Source organism: Crocuta crocuta, unplaced genomic scaffold (assembly GCF_008692635.1).
Source record: "Crocuta crocuta isolate KB4526 unplaced genomic scaffold, BGI_CrCroc_1.0 scaffold274, whole genome shotgun sequence".
Classification (NCBI taxonomy): domain Eukaryota; kingdom Metazoa; phylum Chordata; class Mammalia; order Carnivora; family Hyaenidae; genus Crocuta; species Crocuta crocuta.
Window position 1 is genome coordinate 208,372 of NW_027530222.1, and position 9,228 is coordinate 217,599.

Sequence of the window (9,228 nt, forward strand, 5' to 3'; positions counted from 1 at the left end):
ATGATGGAGTATTTTGTTTACTTGGGAATTTCAGCTAATTATCTCAATACTTTTCCTACACAATGAAAAATGACCAATTTGAGTGATGTTATTATTTTCTCAATAAGGTGACTTTTTTTCCACTTAATTGAATGTATTGATGTCATTATTGCATAGTCAGAGTCAACCTCTAACTTCCCACTGAATTCTGGTACATGAAGTGAAATAACAAGACACTTTCAAATATAGGCCAAGGATATTTTCATTATCACTCTCCACCAAGCATGTATATTCTTTCTTTAATAAAAATGATTACCTTTTCCTAGCTTTGCTCATTGTTTAAACATGTTCCTTGTTTTTCATTGTTTAAAAATATCTCCCTGCTTCAAGTGCTGTTTCTCTCGGATAAGAGTTTTTTTGTTTTGTTTTGATTTTGTTTTTGTTTTTAATTCTAAGTGATTCTCAGCAATCTTACTCAATATGCACTTTCTCAAAAAATATCAATTAATATAAAATCATGCCAACGATATATATCTTTAAAAATCAAATATATTTAACCATCCCAGATGGTTACATATACAGATTTATCTATATTTTGTAGTCTACACAAAGATAATAAAAAATTTAGACCTCTCTCCAGAAATGTCTATGAAATGTTATATGTATGTGTGTATATGAATATACATTAAATAATATTTATGAATAATGTAAATATATTATATAAAGTAAGTATTAAATGTAAGTATATAAGATAAATACAGACTAACATACAGACACTCATATATATAGTAAATGCTGATAAGGGCAATTTTGCAAACTGTTGTCCTTCTGGGTGTTTGTTTAGAATTAATTAAAAGTTGAGCCATTTCTCATGAACATGCAAATTTAGAAGACCAAGCCTTTAAAAGGTGAAGGTGTTGTGTGGGTAGCTGTATGGCTATCCATTAGATAAGATGTTATCCAGGCTATCATAGGGCATATCGTCCTCATACACGTGGGGTTGGCTTTATCTGAAGTAGATACTTCTTTACCTATGTATCCTGGTTTAGGACTATTGAAAAGGAAAGGAGGTTGACAGTAAAGGCTTCGAAGGAAAGAAAGAGTAGCCAACATGATTTAGGCTTGGATTGGGCTGGCAAGAGAAATTACTCACCAAATGAGACTGAAAAGCATCAAGGAAATGCAATAAAGGCAGGCACTTTAGGTGATTTCAAACCTGAATATTATTAAATGAACAAAATAGATGGAATGCATAATCTTCCATATACTTTCTTAGGTAACAACATGATTAATATTGTTTGAATCTTATGTAAGCTCAATTCAGTAAATAATTTTTCAGCATCTACTCTATGCTTATCATCAGACTGAGCTCTGAAGATGCCAAAATTGGGAAGATACCTCTGCCCTAAGGAATTCACAAACCAAAGAAAGAAATGATCATATTATAAATGTACAAAAATAAATGAATTTGCAACTCTTTAATAAAAAGACAAATAATCCGATTAAAACATAGACAAAAGACTTACCTGATACCACATAAAAAAGTAACTCAAGTGTATTGAAGACCTAAACATGAGAGCTAAAACTACAAACGTCTAAAAGAAAACTCAGGAGAAAATTTTCAAGATTTTGGGCTTGGCAATGGTTTATTTGATATGATACCAAAGCACAGCCAACAAAATAAAGAATAGATAAAATGACCAATTCAAAATTAAAAACTTTTATGTATCAAAGAATACTATCAACAGAGTAAAAGGAATCCACAGAATGGCAGAAAACATTTTAAATCCGAGATCTGATAAGAGATTCATATCCAGAATATATAAAGAGCTTCTACAACCAACAACAATGACAACAATAGCAAAATAAACAACCCAATTAATAAATATAGAAGGGATTTGGATTCATGGCCAGGAATACATGAAAAGATGTTCATCATTAGCTATCAGGGAAATGTAAATTAAAACCACAATGAGATACCAATTTACACCATTGGAATGGCTGTAGTAAAAAGATAGTTAATAATAGGTGTTGGCAAAGATGTGGAGAAATTAGAACTTTCATAAACTGTTGGTGAGTTGTACATTAATGCAGCTGCTGTGAAAGACAGTCTGGCAATTCCTCAAACAGCTACACACAGAGTTACTGTATGATGCAGTGTTCCATTCCTAGGTGCATACCCAAGAGAAATGAAAAGGTATGTCTACAACAAATTGTACAAAAATACTCTGGCAGTCAAAAAGTAGAAACAACCTAAATGTCCATCAGTTGATGAATGGATGAACAAAATGTGGGATATCCTTAGAATATTATCCAGCCATAAGAAGGAATGAATTCTGGACATATGCTTCGACATGAATAAACCTTGAAAACATTATGCTAGATAAAAAAATTCAGTCACAAAAGACCACATATTACATGATTTTATTTATATGGAATGCCCAGAAGAGACAAATCTATGTCCAGAGGGTAGAGATTAGAGGCTGCCTAGGGCTGGGGTAAGTTGGGGGGATTGAGGAGTGATAGATAACAGATGTGGGGTTTCTCTTTGAAATAATAAAAAAAAATCAGTCAACCAACCAGTTATGCCCCATATATATATTTAAGAAAATCAAGGCTATTTAAGCATGCAAGATGATAAAGTATAGCAATCAGTTACATATAGATATTTTTATATGTTTTATAATATTGGTAAAGGAAGATAATAGAAAATTTAGATTTCTTCCCTGAAATATGTATGGAAGATTATGTATACGTGTGTGTGCGTGTGCATACGTGTGTGTGTGTGTGTGTGTGTGTGTGTTTGGTTTTGTTTCAATAAAGTCAGAGTTAAATTGAAACTTTGCCTACAGTTAAGAACTTTTCTTATTTAAAGACAAACAGAGGGGCGCCTGGGTGGCTTAGTCGGTTAAGCGTCCGACTTTCGCTTAGGTCATGATCTCGCGGTTCGTGGGTTCGTGCCCCGCGTTAGGCTCTGTGCTGACTGCCAGGTCAGAACCAGGAGACTGTTTCAGAGTCTGTGTCTCCCTCTCTCTCTGACCCTCTCCTGCTCACGCTGTCTCTCTTTCTCTCTCCTAGAAAGAAATAAAAAAAATATTAAAAAAAAATAAATAAAGACAGAATGTTAGACATCTGAGCAACATTCAAATGTCAAAGGTGGCATAAGAAGGTAAGTTTAACTATGAGCAAATTCTGATTTTATGCAGAACTGGTAAACTATATTTAATTAATATTTCAATTAAATATCAAATCTTTTCGATAATTTGTGTCATGTTTTTTGAACTTAAAAGTTAAATTAGTTCTACAATTACATATGACTATAGGAAGTCATTCTAAGCCATGCATTTCAATGGTTTTCAAAATGTTTGTGGAGGGGTGCCTGGGTGGCTCAGTTGGTTAAGCATCTGACTTCAGCTCAGGTCATGATCTCACAGTTTGTGGGTTCCATCCCCAGGTCCAGACTTCTATCAGCGCAGAGCCTGCTTGGGATTTTCTCTCCCTCTCTCTCGGCCCCTTCGCCACACACATGTGGGGAAAGGGCAGAGAGAAACAAGGGAAGGGGCAGAGAAAATAAATAAATAAACTTAAAAAAGAGAAGAGGAAATTTTAAAAAGAAAATTTCTTTTAAAAGAAACATTTGAATTTGAAAATTTAAATGTGAATACCTGGAGAAATAGTGGTGTCATTTCAAGAAGAAAATCACAAGGAGGAGCTTCTCTTTGGGGAGACCAGACACAAAACAAAACTGTATATAATTTAAGGACTGGGAGACAGATTAGAAATCAAGTAGGATAATTTGTCTATCTCACACATTAAGAAATCAAGGTTCAGAGAAGTGATTTGACTAAAGCATATGACTAATGGAAAATGAAATTTTGATACATGCTCAGTTGAAAGGACCAGTCAAAGAGCAGGTGAAGATACCCAATAAGGCAGTAGAGTACAGCTGATGACAGCAATGAAAAAGAGCTTATTGTCAGAGTAAAATGATCACCTCACTATAATAATAACTTTGAAAGAAACAGACAGAAGAGCAACTTGCTACAAAAGTGCCAGGCATTGTAACAAGATTGTATTATAATTTTAGGACAACTAATTTTCTTGTGGCATATCCAGCTTACATATTCTAAGAAAAAGTGGGAAAAGAAAGCATTCTTAAACCTCAGAAATATTTCCTGCTTTTCTGTTACACTGAGATTAATTGCAAATCACACAAGTTAAACAGTATAAAATGTTTTACAGAGCACATGGAAGGTTTCACACGCCCTAAAATAAAGGGCTATAAATGTGACATACTACACTCTACTGGAAAAATGTCTGAATATTTCTATTACAAAGTAGTTTTCTCCTACTGCAGCTTCCTTAGGAAAGCGACAAGATAAAATTGATTTCTTAAGCCATCATTTCAGAGGATGATACAATTATCTCATTTTAAAATTGAAAAGAATAGGGGTGCTTGGGTGACTCAGTCGGTTAAGCATTGACTTTGGCTCAGGTCATGATCTCACGGTTCATGGGTTCAAGACCTGCATTGGGCTCTGTGCTGACAGCTCAGAGCCTGGAGCCTGTTTCAGATTCTATGTCTCCCTCTCTCTCTGCCTCTCCCCAGCTTGTGCTCTCTCTGTCTCAAAAAACATGTAAACATTAAAAAATAAATAAATAAATAAAATTGAAAAAAATAAAGCAGTGATGCTGCCAGTAGCTTTCATGGTTCAGAGAAGTTTTCACATATGCATACTACAATGAATTTAAAAATTGCTAGAAAGGGTCAATGGCATGAATGTACAAATAATAAAATTTGTCTCCATCCATAAATAGTTTTAACCTTCACAGTTATATTTTTGAGAAAGCTTATTTGTTACATTTCTTATAAATACATAAATAAGGGTTTTAATAATCATTACCATTTCTAAATAATTAAATGTCTCTTAATTTCCACCCATTTGTAGCATATTTCATAAAAGTTAATTCCCAAATATGTATTAAAATATTTATTTAACCAAAATTTTGACATACTTAGGATCTGCACTATTATATCTCAATTTTAAATAAATGAAATTTCTGTCACTTATACTAATGTAAACAAATATGCAAAAAAACCTAAATATTTTATTTCAAAAAATATTCAGAAAATGTGCACTTCACAGTTAATGACCTTTCATAAACTGCAGCATCTCAAGCAGATGATCCTACATGGAGGTATACAGATAAATATCTGTTGAATAGAAAGAATAACTTGGCCATCTAGACATCTTTGAAAATTGATGAATCATCTAAAAAGAAGAAAAAAATTGAGAGAGGAGGAGGCAGAGGAGAAAGAGAAATCAGAGAAGAAAGATGAAAGAAGAGAGGAAGAAAGAGAAGAGAAAAGAAAGGATGGTAAGAAGTCAGAAATCGGATTCCTTCATCTGCTGGTAGACAAAGTGAGGATAAAAGTCAGTCAATACTCAGCCTACATTCTCCAATATACTTAAAAACGTCACTTTTGCCATATCCTGTGCCTAGAATTAGAAACATGACTCTTAAACAGGTTTTCCCCACTATCCAAAATGGAGTGTTTCTATAAAATTGTTGGTAAGCAGAAACGGTGTAAAGCAAAGAAACAGTTACCATTAACTGATAGTGAAAATTTTTGAACATTCTCAGATCCCCAAAATAACCTCTTAGGCTTTTCTCGTACCTGAGAATACATCTTGCTAATGAATGCACAAAACAAATCGAGATAAAGCACAGATGCTCCCAGACACAGCTCCCATATGGCAGCTTCATGCCAAGATGCTGAGAACAGTTGCCAGGGAAGGAGCGTGGCGGAGCCACTTTTGCTGCTTGGGGTGTGTGCTGCCACTACCACGGCTTGCTTCAAAACAAATGTTGAATGCTATTTTTGCTTTTCACCTTCTTCCATAAAAGCAAAAACCTCTTCAGATTTCTTTCAGTGGGTGAAAACAGGTACTAATGTAGATTTTTCTTAAAAGCAAAGGGGTGAACCTAAACTTTTGAAAAGCAGGGGATCCCCGTAATGGACACTGGACGAGGAAAACTGGTTTGGGCAATGAATCCATGCATTGTCTCCATTGTAGAAGTCTCTTCATTCTCCAGATTAATACTTCTTTCGTAGCCTTTGGATATTGCCTTCCTCTTCCATGTACTCACCTATGTCTGCATTTCCTGGGGTTTAATCACAGCTAGCTATCAAGAAAATCTGCTGTAAGATTATCTGTTGAATAGATCGTCTCCAGAATATTTACTTTTTATTAGACCAGCTAAAAGTTCTTATTGAAGTAATAATATATATGGAATGATAGTGATGGGATTCACTGAACTCCTTTGCATATTTGACACCCAACCTACTTTGTCCTCTGACAAGGTCAGTTAAGCTATCAAAAAGTGCATTAGGTGTCTGTTTACTCAAAGAATATGAAAATACAAATCCAAAGGGGTGTATGCACCCCTGTGATTAATGAAGCGTTATTTTCATTAGCCAAATTATGGAAGCAGTTCAAGTGTCCATCAATAGATGAATGGATAAAAAAAATCTGGTATACACACACTCAGACAAACACACACACACACACACACACAAAGATGATTATTCAGCCATAAAAAGGAATGAAATTGGAACATTTGCAATAACATGGTTGGATCTAGAGAGTACAATGCTAAGCAAAATAAGCCAGTCAGAGAAAGATGAATACCATATAATTTCACTCATATGTGGAGTATAAGAAGTAAAACAAATGAACAAAGAAAAAAAAGAGAGAATGAGAGAGAGAGGGAGAGAGAGAGGGTGGGAGGGAAGGAGGGAGGGAGACAAACCAAAAACAGACTCTTAACTAACTATAGAGAATAAACAGATGGATACCAGAGGGGAGGCGTTTGAGGGGATAGTTGAAGTAGGTGAAGGGGATTAAAGAGTACCTTACCATGATGAGGGCTGAAGAATGTATAGAATTGTTGAATCACTATATTGTACACCTGGAACTGATATAACACTGTATGTTAACTACACTTGAATTAAAACAAGTGACCAAAATAAACCCCACAAAAAACAAAAATTGTGTTATATAATTACTCCAAAGTACCATAAAAAGAATAAAACAAGTACATGCATAGAATCAGAATATAAGGCAAATGAAAATAATTAATCATATTGTACTGTGTTCAAAGTTTTTGCTTAAAAAAACGCATCATGGATGAGCATTTCAGTTCTTCCTTTTAGTTCTTTAGAATGGTTCACAGTTCTATAAATTTTAGCTTTATGTTAATTTATTTACTTAAATTATGAACTCATTTCCCTAAAATTACTTTTAATTGTTAATTGTTGGTAGCTCTTTTCTATTCTTTATAATTTATGTTTAGCTAGATAAAAATTTAAAAAAGGCACAATTTTATGACTTCTTAAAATTTTTTGTTTTCATTTATTTATAAGAGAGAGAGAGAGAGAGAGTGTGCAGGGGAGGATCAGAGAGAGAGGGAGACACAGAATCAGAAGCAGGCTCCAGGCTCTGAGCTGGCAGTCAGCACAGAGCCCGATGCGGGGCTTGAACCCACGAACTGTGAGATCATGACCTGAGCCGAAGTCGGATGCTTAATGGACTGAGCCTCCCAGGCGCCCCTTATGGCTTTTTCAGTGCAAATATCAGAGTCATTAAAGACTGCTATGGGGGCGTTTGGGTGGCTCAGTCGGTTGAGTGTCCAACTCTTGATTTCAGCTCAGGTCATGATCTCATAGTTCAGGAGATCAAGCTGACAACATGGAACCTGCTTACGATTTTCTCTCTCCATCTCCCTTTGCCCATCCCCTGCTTGCTCTCTTTCTCAAAATAAATAAAATAAACATTAAAAAAGATTTATATCAAAATAGATTGACTCTGAAGGCAAGCCACCTTAGAAAATATTTTAAATCAAAATCCTCTTGGAAAATTAAATATAATTTTTAAATCACAGTAACTGTTTAATTCTTTCTTTTTTTTAAGTTTATTTATTTTTATTTATTCAAGCCTGACACAGGGCTCAAACCTACTAACCGTGAGATCATAAGCTGAGTCAAAATCAAGAGTTGGATGCTTAACCAATTGAGCCACCCAGGCACCCCAACCCTACTTAATTCTTATAAGATGGCTTCAAAATATACTTCAAAATTTCACACTTCAAATATATGTCATACTATATAGGATAAAATATAATACTAGATATCTGTACTCTCATAGATAAATGATACTATTCTTTTTTGCTGTTTCTGCCTTACTCTAAGTTTAAAAGTAATATTAGTAATAGTGGATTCATCCAATTTCCGAGTACTAAATATTATATTACATTATAATCCTTATTTTAATTATTTTTATAATTTTGGCATTTGGAACATAATATTAACAAAAGAATACTCAACAATTAAAAATAGTTACTCATGGTCTAGAGAAAATAAGAACAATTTATTCAGTCCTTGCAGGAGATTTGTTTGGTTATATAGTAAGACTTTATTCTGTGAGCATATTTTTTTATCATATGCCCAGACTTTACATTTAATCAATTCAAATTATTTGATTTTTGTACAAAAAGAAAATATGTATATATTATGTAGATTGAAGTATTCATCTGCATCTAATGTCAACACCTCATTAAATTTGAGATTCTCTCCAATATTACATCCATAAACACTATGTGCTATTGAAAATCTGTGATATAAATATGAGCTGCTCATTTAGAAGTTTTGCTACTTGCTAATACTTCCTTCTAGAGCCTGTGAACTGTCATGGTGATTTGCAGAATCTACTTTTCTAAAAAAATATTTACTTAGCTATCTATGAATACAGATGACCCTTTGAAAAGACAGTCTCGGGGGCGCCTGGGTGGCTTAGTCGGTTGAGCGTCCGACTTTCGCTTGGGTCATGATCTCACGGTTCGTGGGTTCGAGCCCCACGTCGGGCTCTGTGCTGACTGCCAGCTCAGAGCCTGGAGCCTGTTTCAGTCTGTGACTCCCTCTCTCTCTGACCCTCCCCTGCTCACGCTGTCTCTCTCTCTCTCCTAGAAATAAATAAAAAACATTAAAAAAAAAATTAAAAAAAAAAAAGAAAAGAAAAGACAATCTCAGAGTCTTTAGTTAAAACCATTATATATTATTTTTATTTATTTATCATTATATTCAGCATGTATTGGATAATTAAAATACACCAAACATTCTTCTATTCTTATGAGATAAGAAATGATAAAAATGACAGTGTGCCAGTTCTTAAGTTGCTCACCATTTAG

The 9,228-nt window shown here is 34.3% G+C and overlaps 1 long non-coding RNA gene across 3 annotated transcripts in view; it reads left to right on the forward strand.

Moving 5' to 3' along the window:
- The window catches only part of LOC144232683 (uncharacterized), a 477,063-nt gene that overhangs the window by 183,876 nt on the left and 283,959 nt on the right, over nt 1–9,228 (forward strand). For 2 of the 3 annotated variants that reach the window (XR_013335487.1, XR_013335488.1), the window contains exon 4: nt 3,058–3,148. The exons of the other annotated variant lie outside the window; for it this stretch is intronic. This is a non-coding gene — a long non-coding RNA (uncharacterized LOC144232683). The remainder of the gene's footprint in view (nt 1–3,057; nt 3,149–9,228) is intronic. 3 annotated transcript variants of the gene reach the window in all.